The sequence below is a fragment of the Planococcus citri genome, chromosome 3 (genome assembly GCF_950023065.1).
Source record: "Planococcus citri chromosome 3, ihPlaCitr1.1, whole genome shotgun sequence".
NCBI lineage: Eukaryota > Metazoa > Arthropoda > Insecta > Hemiptera > Pseudococcidae > Planococcus > Planococcus citri.
This window is the reverse complement of record NC_088679.1, coordinates 72,636,230-72,648,997: the sequence shown is the minus strand read 5'-3', so window position 1 is coordinate 72,648,997 and position 12,768 is coordinate 72,636,230. Positions and strand designations below refer to the sequence as shown.

At 35.4% G+C, this 12,768-nt stretch overlaps 2 long non-coding RNA genes across 2 annotated transcripts; both read right to left on the bottom strand.

Moving 5' to 3' along the window:
* Positions 1-1,280: 1,280 nt before the first annotated feature.
* On the bottom strand, positions 1,281-2,393 carry LOC135838992 (uncharacterized). Its single transcript, XR_010557508.1, has 2 exons — positions 1,874-2,393; positions 1,281-1,618 (listed from the first exon to the last, which is right to left on the bottom strand). It is a non-coding gene; the product is annotated as an uncharacterized LOC135838992 (long non-coding RNA).
* A 6,485-nt stretch (positions 2,394-8,878) lies between these two features.
* On the bottom strand, positions 8,879-10,970 carry LOC135838991 (uncharacterized). The gene is made up of 2 exons (XR_010557507.1): positions 9,448-10,970; positions 8,879-9,216 (listed from the first exon to the last, which is right to left on the bottom strand). It is a non-coding gene; the product is annotated as an uncharacterized LOC135838991 (long non-coding RNA).
* Positions 10,971-12,768: the final 1,798 nt, after the last annotated feature.

Below are 12,768 nucleotides of genomic sequence, written 5' to 3'. Positions count from 1 at the left end.
GACGACTGTACCTATAGCTCTGCGATTTGATTGCAAATATCTGGGTAGTTCTACCAATTTTACACTTTTTGTGTCCGTGTAAAATTTCACTTACAGTATGCACATGAAAAGTAATGGTGAATGGTTTTGTCAATAAAAGTTGTCCCCATCTAACATTTTCAGGCATTACAATGAATTTAACCCCCTCCCCCGGGCCACAGACCCCCTTATATGATCAAAAGTTCCATCGTCATGGCTGTCTCACATCTCGTTTTTAAATAGTTACATCGCTGGTTAGCAAAGTCGTGATGTTCTGCAATTTTGACATTCATTTTTTTATTCCTGAAAACTACACGAAAATTACAGTATGAACACAATTCACTTCAGTGACACCTATATGCTGTGGAGTGACCTCACACCTCTGTCTTCGAGTTTTTGTTCCCTCGGCGTGGTTAATTTTCAATGCATTCCCAACGGCTCACTATTTACAAATTTTGGTGTTTGAAAATGGCAAAACTGTTTAGGCAGTTAACCAAATCTTGTCCCCTGATGAAATACTGAATCCGAACACCGCTATCCAATATAAAAACGTGATTCCATGAAAATATGGTTATTTATCTTTTGCCGATTCTTTCGTCATGGTTTCTCAGCTTCGCCATACACAAACAGAGAAAAACTGAGAAATGTTGAAAAATTATTATGTGGTGAGTACTGATACTACTTACACTAAAAAACACGAATTTAAACAATTTTACATTTAAATTATCCCTACTTAATGAAGTTTTATCCACCATCATGGGGAATGACGTTTTTTCCTTCGTCATGGAATTTATACTTTTTTGACCAAGCCGGAGAAATTTTTACCTAGAAATCCTTAAAATTCGTAGTATATTCTCAATTTAAAAATTATTTGAATTACTGAAACACATTTCTTAATTTTGTAGGTGATCAGTTCTCTCAAAAAAGACCAGTTTTCATTCGAAATTCCCCCCTCCCCTGAGAGATATGAATTGGGCACAACACTATCAATGAAGTCTCAAGTGTATATATTAACCATTCCAACCAAAAAAAAATTCTCAAAAATTTTTTTTTTTTGGCGAGGAAACATACTGCGAAATTGTGTAAAATTGATAGAACTACCCATACACTCAAGAGTATTGTAATCACTAAAATTTTTTTTAGAGATTGCACAGGTTTGCTCCAGTCTTATTACATTGTACGTACTTACCTACTTACCTTATCTTCTCCACAACAATATCATATCAAATTCATGAATGTGAGCATGGCATAAATAAAATTGATTGAGTTTAGGATGGATTTATTGTGATATTAATATTATAATAGGACAATAAAACCTAGATCAACAGGTCAAAATACTTGATCTTTTGACCTTATGCACATAGGTACCTGTTGATCATTCCATTTGGCAAAAACAACCATAAATGTGCTTATGTATGTCCTTTACCATCGAACAGCGTTTCATTCCGCCACATCCTTTGGATTGACACCCTTTTTTACACTTCTTCTTGCAAGTTTCTTTATCAGAAAATGTTTTTCCATTCATACTACAACACGTATCAGAATATTCCACCGATTCCATTCCAAAATCCATTAGAGTATCTTTTCGTCGAGATTCGATCTGCAACGAAGACGATATTTTGAAATTTTATTGATTAAACTGATGTTATTTCTTCATCTAATTAAAAAAAAAAAAAGAAAAAAATCGCAATAAGTGCAAAAAGCTTGGTAATTTGACATGAATTGAACATTGATTTTAAACCTGAAGTTTCAGAATTTAAATTAATAGGTAAACAGTAAGGAGAGTGACAACGAGTAGGTAAGTTTGTTTGTTGCGAGTATAGCATGAAACTACTAATTAATTAGATTCACTTACTTCTGGAACTACTGTAATACAGATAATCAATAAACCGATCACGAAAATTGTAAGTTTCTCCATGGTACCTATTATTGTTTCAACTTTTTATCTAATGCTATACACAGAATTGTGATACGTAGAATGTGAACTCAAGTATCTCAAAATTTGCTAGTTCGCTGGAGGTTTATATACATACCTTGCATTAAATTTTAATCACCCAGAAAAATACTAAAAAAAAAAAAACCAACATAGACAGGTATGTGGGTAATTGACTGTGTAAAATGCAATAAAAGAAAATATAAAAATTGATTAGGATCGTGGATCGTTGAAATTTAATAGTTCTTATGCTCACCTGTTTCTCCATATTATTATTGTGTTCACTTTTTATCAAATTCTATAGGTACGCCGAATTATGGAAGATTGAATAAGTATCTTCAAATTATTATTTCGGTTGCGGTTTATACAGGGTGTCCCGGTACAGAATATTACAATTTCACCAGTAACATAGGCAGTGGTGGCAGCCTAGATTTTTGCCGAGTGTAGCGAAACCCGAATTTATCGAAATAAAAAAGTGTTGATTTTTTCTGGGTGTAGCGGGTGTAGCGAAAATTTTCGAGTTGTAAATTGATTGAATACAAACAAGAAAAGAGGTATTTTTAATTGTTTATTGTACACCTAAGAAAATCGTATCAACATACCTACTTACAAGGGAGGTGCCCCAGGTAACATGCACCGATTTTAATGATTATGCACCATTGGATAGAGGACATCGAACATAGTCTACCACAAAATTTTCAGCTGCTGAAGTTGATATTTCGATTTTTCAGAGCAGTTTTTCGATTTTCACATAGCAATTGTGAAAATTGGAAAAATCGCCCTGGAAGGGTCAAATATTAACTTCAGCAGCTGAAAATTTCACGGTGGGCTAGTCTCATCATATGTATTGAAATGCCCAAATAATATTGAAGGTTTCGGTATGCAACCTCCGCCGACTATTTTTGGCCAATTTTTCAAAATTGCAATGTGAAAATCAAAAAATCGCCCTGGGGGATCAAATATCAACTTCAGCAGCTGAAAATTTCACCTTGGGCTAGTCTCATCATATGTATTAATGCCCAAATAATATTAAAGGTTTTGGTATGCGACCTGCGCCGATTATATTTGGCCAATTTTTCAAAATTGCTATGTGAAAATCGAAAAATTGCTCTGAAAAATCGAAATATCAACTTCAGCAGCTGAAAATTTTGTGGTAGACTATGTTCGATGTCCTCTATCCAATGGTGCAAGAATCATTTAAATCGGCGCATGTCACCTGGGGCACCTCCCTTGTTAGTAAAACAAAACCAAGCAAAAAAATGCGAAAACCAACACCAAAAAAAAATAATACAGAATCAGTTTTACAGCCATGTCCTTAGAAAAACAACCTATTACATAATCATAAAAGCTGAACGTCGATATTTATTTCTTTCGATCCATGAATTCATAATATTGTCCAATTCGCGAAGTAATTCTTCTCCGTAGATACTTTTATATGTGTAGAGAATAGCGATGTTATTTAAACGTTTTGCAATCATAACAGCTCGGAGATATGTTTTTAATAATTTCAATGCTGAAAATGATCGTTCACAGGTTACAGAAAATACTGGCATAGTCAATACTAGAGTACAAACCCGGTAAACACATAGTACGCGATACGCCAGCGAATAGAAGGCGATCATCGTATTGGCAGCCGGCGTATCGCCGGCGGGAATCGCGTTCGAATCGCCGGCGAAAATGTCCGCTTTTTCCGCAGCGAAATCCGAAGGCGATACGCCGGCGGGAATCGCAGCGATATCGCTGTTGAAATAGAACGCGATTCGAAGGCGATTCGTCGGCGGAAATCGCAGCGATATCAGAACGCGATTCGAAGGCGATTCGAAGGCGATAATCGCAATGATGTTTTGCTTTGGTTTTTTCCTAGTTTTTTCTCCCACATTAGAATCAGAACGTATTCTTCAATTAATTTTACGAGTAATTTACTAGTTTACATAATTAAAAATCAAGAAAACAAAATAAATAACGAGTAAATTAAGTGAAGAATGCTTTCTGATTCTGATGTAGGAAGACAAACTAGGAAATAACAAAAGAAAAAACGATGAAGTACCTATACTTGGGTAAATCACTTCACACAAGAATGCAACAACATCAATTGTAATTTATTAAAATAACCAAAAACACAAAAATTGAATTATGGAGATTTAGAATAATTATTCTAAGTCACCATACAAAATCCATTTGAAATCATTAAAAATTTATCAGAATTCATCACTAAAAAACAGTTCAAAATCACCATGAAAAATTCCAAGCTGAATAAAAAAATTAAATTTGAATCAATACAGTGAAAAATTTATTTTAAAAATCACAAAAAAGTGTCAAAAATTGGTAAAAAAAAATTCATTAGAAATAATCACAAAAAAATTCCAATCTGACTCATCGCCGAAAAATTTATTCTATGTACACACCACGAAAAAAAATTGTTCGTTATCACTCCAAAAAAATTAATCAAAATTCAACACCAGAAAACCAATTTGAAATAAACACGAACGAAAAGATAAAAAAAAACACAACATTCTGCTCGTTATTGCATGCTTGCGTAAGAACATCTGAATGCTCACTCGATTGAACGCGAAACAAATGCGAAAATCGCATGAAAAATATTGTAAAAGAACTCTACTAAATTCGCCTTCTATTCGCCGACGAATAGACCGCGGAAATCGCGCTGAAAAAAATGAAAAAGATCGTTGCGAAATTCGTAGGCGTATCGCCGGCGGATTCAGCAGTGTTTTTTTCAAATTTTTTCAGCGCGATTGTCGCGTTCGATTCGCCGGCGGATAGAACGCGAGTATCGCGTTCAAAATATCACTGCTGAATCCGCCGGCGATACGCCTACGATTTTCGCAACGAGTTTTTTCATTTTTTTCACTGCGATTTCCGCCGTCTATTCGCCCGCGATACGCCTACGATTTTTGCAAGGAGATTTTTCATTTTTTTCACTGCGATTTCTGCCTTCTATTCGCCGGCGAATCGAACGCGATTTTCGCGACCGCGATTTCCGCCGGCGATTCGCGTTCGGTGTGTTTACCGGGAAGTCGTTTCATTTCACTGGTGACATTCCATAAAGTTGTCTCTGAGGAGTAAAAGTCCAATACTTCCTGTAAGGACTCAGGAGTCCGACCTTTTTTTTCTACAAAATAGTCTAAAAATACATCGCAATGTAATAAGAGTCTTGAACCATTCAAATCGGATTTGTACATGCCATTGAATTTTAATAGCGGCAACTGGTAACCAGTGGAATGTAGATTTTTTAAAATTATCAGTGCAGACAGCAGAGAAAAGCCAACTCAGACAGTTGTACCAACTTCTGTACTTATACAACAGATTTTTTTTCTTAAATTTGAAAACTTATTGTTAAAAGCGTAAAAACGTAAATTATAACCATCAATCATGTAAAATAAGAGGATGATTTTTTTCTGGGTGTAGCGAATTTTTTCTGTGTGTAGCAAACTGTTTTTCTGGGTGTAGCAAATTTTTTCCAGGTGTAGCAAGCTGCTACACCCGCTATACAAAGGCTGCCACCGCTGAACATAGGCAACCCTTCCGGAGTACGAATACGAATATGCATGTTTGCCTACCTCGCATTTGAAGGAGCTGATTTTTGCTCACATAAAAAAATAGAAAGATGCACTCTGCGGTGTTAAATTGTTCATTTTGTTGAGAATTTTTCCACATTGTCGATCCTTTATGTTTAGTGATCACTTATCACGATCAAAATAAGCCAAAGAAGGTATAGCAACTTTTTGCAATTTTGGAAAAATGCTAGAATTTGAACATGGTCCCAAATGAATGAAAATGGTCCAAAATTGTATCATTGGTCAGTACTCCCATTGTGATCAACATATTCAAATTTCAGCTTCCTAGGTCATCCCCACTGCTTTTAAGGAGGAAAAACCGAAAATAGGGGTAAAATGGGGGGGGTTTCCACCTTAATTCCGCCTTAAATGGGGTGGGGATGACCTAGGAAGCTGAAATTTGGATACGTTGATCACAATGGGAGTACTGACCAATGATATAATTTTGGATCATTTTCATCCATTTGGGACCATATTATGCCCCTCCAAAAAAATGATCTTTCAGTAATTTTCGAATTTGACCCTCCCCACTCTAGGGGTCGACTTTAGGTCTCAAAAGAATCTCATTCCCCAAGTTTGACTTTATTTGATCGATTAGAACAGGTTCCAAGTCCCTAAGTGATGAAATGTAAACTTATTGAAATCACATCACTTTGAGGGGCCGTAGCACCACCCTTCTTGGGGCTAGGGAGTTGGTTGATAGCTCATTTGATAGGTATTTGAGAGGAGATTAAATAATCAGTGCTCATTTCACTCAAAAGTTGACATTTCAGAATTTTTTGACAAAAAACTGATTTTGGGGGGCTTTGATCCACTGTGGGGAGATTAGCTCGAGGAGTAGGGGCGGCGGCTTTTAGTATGTTGTTTACCACGCCACCGTAGACAATATATTCGCAAAAAAAAACCTTTGGTCGCAATTATGTCTGGGTTCATCCATTTTTTCCCGCTATTTGACTGGGCTATAAATGTGACAAAAATGGAAATAGGATAGGAAAACATTACACTTTTGGTTAATAAACAATACAAATCGTTTTCACGGGGTATATATATACCATTTTCATCAGTTTTGGTGCGCATTGGGCACATAAATCTAAATCTTCAGCTGATTCACCAACAAATTGAATAACTTTCTGTGAATCATTCGCGAACGAACTGATTCGTATAAGTGACTCGTTCACGAACGAATCGATTCATTTACTTAATTCTTGGCGAATCATTCACGAACGAATTGAATAATTTTTTGTGAATTATTCGGGAACAAATGAATTTATTTACTCAATTTTTGGTGAATCATTCGCGAACGAATTGATTCGTATAAGTGACTCGTTCACGAACGAATCGATTCATTTACCGTCAGGTGGGGTGACTTTGATTTCGCGGGGTGACTTTGATAGCGCTTATTTTTCTGCACGTTTTGATCTGTGGAGCGAGTAAAACGTCGAATCACATTTTTTTTTCGAGCGAAGAGGTTACACTGATGTTGAATTGATACGATAACAGTGTTGAGTTGGTAAATAATTATTTTCATCCCTGCTTTTAATGGAGTTTTTTAAAAGTGGTAATTTTTCAAGATTTTTCATCACTCAACAAAAGTTGATGTTATAGTATTTTCAGATACGTAATAGAACATTGGCTGATAGTCTATTGTAAAGCTACACTCCTTGGGAAATATCTCCAAAAATTTCGAGTTTCTACGTTGAGGTGCCTCCGATCCTTGGCCCATTGTTCTCAGTGGGGATGTTATCAATTTTTCATTTTTGAGGCTAAAAATTTAAGTTTTGAGACTAAAGTGAAAAACAATGCCATTTTCGGATTCAGTGTGAAATTTCATCCCATTTTGATAGGTCGCAAAGATATTTTATTGAATATCTAAAATTTTTGTAAAAAACTGAATTTTTTAAAAAATTGAGGAAATACAGGGGCTTTTATCGCTTTTTCAATAATATGATGACTTCCTGTGGGCCAAAATGGATGAAATTTTGTATGGTAGGTCTAAAGGTGATGAGAAATCATTTTTTGAAAAAAAAGTACCCCTATCAAAGTGACCCCATCTTGTGGGTGACTTTGATACGGCCTTTGAGGGCGATTTTGAGGCACAAAAAAAACAAAAAAAAAAAAAACAAAAAGGTCATTTGGTGCGTTTTGACGTTCTTTACACACTGAGTGGTGCAATTTTTTCGAAAACATCTTTATACGCCGTACAGAACAGAAAACATTTTTTTTTTTATCAAAGTGACCCCGCTTGACAGTACTCAATTTTTGGCTAATCATTCGCAAACGAATTGATTCGTATAAATGACTCGTTCACGAACGAATCGATTCATTTACTCAATTTTTGGTGAATCATTCGCGAACGAATTGATTCGTATAAGTGTCTCGTTCACGAACGAATCGATTCATTTACTCAATTTTTTGTGAATCATTCGCGAACGAATTGATTCGTATCAGTGACTCGTTCACGAACGAACCTATTCATTTACTCAGTTTTTGGTGAATCATTCGCGAACGAATTGATTCATAAATTGAAGAATTTATTAATTCGTTCGCGAATGGTTCTTTAAAAAAATTAATCAGTTCGTTCACGAATTATTAGGGGTGTTCGAGCGCTCTCCAGCAAGTTACAGAAACCTGCAGCAATTACAGAAAACGTTGAAAAATTTTTACAGTTTTTTGTAAAATTGCATTGCAGCAGTCTATTGTCCATTTTGAGTCTTTCATGAGCGCTCAAAACCCCTAATTTTTTTACGTTTTTTGTAAATTCTGCGGCGTTCTGTAGAGCGCTCAAACACCTCTAGTACCCGAAATAAATTAAATACTCTCACGAACTATTCACTCAGAATTAAATCAATTTATACCTATGTAAACAATCCGTTTGATTGAAAACAGATCCACTTGTTGATAATTTGAAAGCTGCGAACTTTTGGATCATGGTGTTTGTGTTCCCTTGTAGGAATGGTGGAGGCCTAGTAAGATTTCAAGTTTCATAGTATTTTTCACTGAACGATGTGCAGCCTAAAATACACATCAAAGACAAATTCCACATGATGAAATCTCCTTTTTATATTTTTGGCGAACTTTTGAAAAATTAAAACTGCACATATTATAAGATCAAAAATAAGATTTAGGTAACGTCTTATGTTTAGTTTATCAAATTGATTGGCAATAGTTTTGATTCAGTAATACTTGAGATGAATTTTCCGTGAGCCGAATCGGAGGTGACGACTGACGAGTATTCTTGTGAGAATAAGTAATTCTTCAGTCTTATCATGAATACGAACCTAGGTACCTTACTTTCTCCACGACGACGATATCATATCAAATTCATGAATGTGAACATGACAAAAATAAAATTGACTCGAGTTATGAATGGATTTATTGTGATACATACATACTACGATATAATAGGACAGAAATCCTAGATCAACTGGTCACAACACGTGAAATTTTGACCTTGCGTGCACGTATAGGTAACTACACTGATCATTACATTTTGCAAAAACAACCAAACGCTTCGGTACGAGCGCCCACTATCGGCATACAATGTTTAAATCCGCCGCATCCTTTGGACTGACACCCTTGTTTACACATCATCATGCAAGTGTTCATATTGTTGAATACTACACCATTCATAACACAGCACATTCCGGAGTTCATTCCAGAGTCCATTCCAGAGTCCATTCGTCGAGATTCGATCTGCAAAAAAATGAAAAATAAAAATAGATATGAACCTATTGAAAAAATCGTCTACCTCAAGTGCAAAAAGCTTGGCAATTTAACATGAATTGACCCATGATTTTAAACGTGAAGTTCCAGAATGAAAATTAAAACACAGTAAGGAGACTGACAACGAGTGCAGGGTGTTTGTTTGTCGCCAGTGGCATGAAACTAAGTACCTAAGTTAAGTAATAAAATAGCTTCACTTACTTCTGGAACTATTGTAACGCAGACAATCAATAAATTGATTATGAAAATTGTAAGTTTCTCCATGGTAGGTATCTATTAGGTATTGTTTCAACTTTTTATCTAATGCTATACACAGAAGTGTGATACGTCGAATGAATACTCAAGTATCTCAAAATTACTGGTTCGCTTGAGGTTTATATACATATCTTGCATTGAATTTTAATTACCCAGAAGAATACGAAAAGAAAAAACATAGATGAGAATGTATAGGTAATTGACTGTGTAATAGGCAATTTAAAAAAATATAAAAATTAATTACGACAATTGAAATTTGATATGGAAGATTGAATAGGTAAGTATCTTTAAATTATTATTTTGTAGGGAATTTTTCCATGTGGTTGATCTCTACTCGTATGCAAGGGGGTCAGGAAGGGCTACGCAAGACAAAATGTCTGAAAAAAGTCTTCAGAAGTTGGTTATTTTATCCACTTCTTACATATCACTCTCAAAAAGTTCAAAATTTTGTTTGCCTTCCAACTAGATCAAACTATGAGGGAGGTGGAACACCCCCTCCCTCCCCCCAGTTTTTGAATCTTGAAAAAGTCTGTAAGGAGCAGATATGCCCTGACTTCCTAGAGAGGTAGGACAATAACCTCTCGTTGGAGTTTGTATCGTAACCCCTCTTTTGACGAAGTTATAACGTACTTCTCCTACATATCAGGGGCCCAAGGTAACGTGTACGAATATATCCGAGCGTAGGTCGTTCCAAGCTCGGACAAACTATTCTTGAACTTTGCCTATAACCTAGTGCACAGACCATACTCGAGGATCTTAAATCTTGAGTAATGTGGTACGTAATGAATCCTTGTCAGTCTGCTCGGCAGTCTGGACTTAGAATATTTTCAACAAAAGTAATGTGTTAACGTAAAATCTCTTTCTAAGCCTCAGCCCCCTTAAGGATGATGGTTCTGTGCTTGAATTCGGTAATCGCGAGTGCTGGTTCGATGTTGGGTTCCTACCCCCAGTAATTGCCGGCTAAATCCCTTCCGCTCGATTTTGATGTGACCCACTGCGAGGTTAAATTGTTTTCTAATTAACACGAATTACGTTATGTCGATTAATTTGTGGAATTTTGGAAGAACCCTTATTCGCTCTGGATCTTAAGGGTTTGACCCACAGCAATGTGAACTTTTAACCAAGAACCACCGATGTGCTTAGTATTAGTAGCACCCTGACGAGGTGGTAACGTGTACAGTGTTGAGGCAGGAGACGATGTATCCTAAATCCTGTCTGGGTTGCGTTCGCCCAATTAGGTAAAGGTAAAATATATCACACTTTTATCTAATATGGTTTTCTCCTTTCAAATTAATATAATTCTTCTAGATATAACTAACTCATCAGCTTTATAACTTGTATTGTAAAGTAATTAGGGTTAACAAACCTATGTATAATTTGTCATGACTTCGAACCCCATGATAAATACAAGTCCTCAATCATTTTACATAATTTAATATAATTGTTAAAATGATTGTCTCGTGTTTTATTTCCACACCTAAATAAGAAATTATATGTATATAAAAGATATTTGTATAGATCAGTACAAGCACCCTTTGAGCTAGCATGGTGCCTGTAAATAATCCCTTAGCAGTATTTATCAGAAAATCCGAGGTAGAGAATATTATTATAAAACCCACCAGATAGTATATTTCTCAGACTTCCCCTCATACGCGTTCTATCCCAGTATCACTTTATCAAGTCATAAATTTTTGAAAGTATATGTATTATAGTCTTGATAAAGATACTTATTTGTCGACTTTTTTGGAACTTGAATAGTTGTACATTTTTAAAAAGTTTTTCCCTCGTATTTTTGAATTCCTGCACCTGGAAAATATCTATATAGGTAGAGGTATGTATGTACTTACCTGACTTTTAAAAATTTCAAATGTAATGAAGAAATTGGCTTCTTGTAAGAAAATTTTACTAGGCACTTGAATAAATTTTTGGTTTCTCTTTTTCAAAATCAAGCATTCTAAAAATCTATAACTCAATCTTAAAGTAGTGTTCAAATCGAAAAATTAACTCCTGTTTGTTTACTTCTCAAATACGAAATTTTGGAAGCTTTCGCCTTCATTAGTCACTTTGTTCTAGCCTTTTTGCTTTTTTTTGAAACTGAAATTTCTATTTTAAAAAAATAATTAGAATTCTGAAATTTTTTAGCCAAAAAAATCAACCTACCTACCCATCATTTTAAAAAAACATTGTTTTTCACTTGGGTACCTATCAAAATAGAAATTTTCAAAATCTTTTGTCCTTGTTACAATCGGCCTAATTCGTTTGTTTTTTTGTTTATTTTTTACTTAATAAAAAATTGAAAACAAAATTTTTTATAAGTCATAATAGGCTATGAATATAACGTAATCTTCCACAATAAGTCTAGATACCTAGTTCAAAACCACTACGTACCTACTACAAATAGATTTGAAAAGTCAAAAATAAAATAAGGTTGACAGGGTGCGGTATGCCCTCCATCGCTATAGTGATGCGGGTAATAATTCCTACTAATGAACTGATCCCTCTATACTGTTAGTATCGGCAAAGTGTAGGTACTCATATTTAGAATGTGACATGTACGTAACGTTGTGGACCTCGCATCTTGCTTACTCCGCATCGTTAGGTACCAATGTACCCTTCTAATTGCCACTTTGCCTGCTACCATAGGTATTTGTCTTTTACGAGTATATGAGTTTTAAAGGTAAAAGGAACCTTTTAGCGAGAAGTTTGTTAGATTAGGAAAAAATAACTCTTGCTTCTCAGTTTTTACTATTTATTAGTGCAAAGCTTTTCAAACACCAAGTGTTCATCATCAGGCTTAAATCATAGTGATTTAAGCCTGATGATGAACACTTGGTGTTTGAGGCTTAAATCACTATGATTTAAGCCTGATGATGAACACTTGGTGTTTGAAAAGCTTTGCACTAATAAATAGTAAGAACTGAGAAGCAAGAGTTATTTTTTCCTAATATATGAGTTTTATATACTCTTCGTAAGTAAGACAGTCAGTGGCAAGTAGATGCGACTCGCACCCATATACATATGTATAGATAGGTTGAGGAAGGGTACCTTGACTCTTGCAATATAACGTATGTATAGGTGAGAGGGTAGGGTTCACTGCTACGCTACTCTCGTAGTAGCGAAGGAAAAACTACTCCGTTCATAGTTTCATCCATAAATCCATAAAATCTATAAGCCAAAAGTTAGAGATTTGTAAGGTCATAACATCTTTCCACACATAGTGTAGGTATACCAAATACTGTCAACTGACAATACTGGCAACTCCATCGA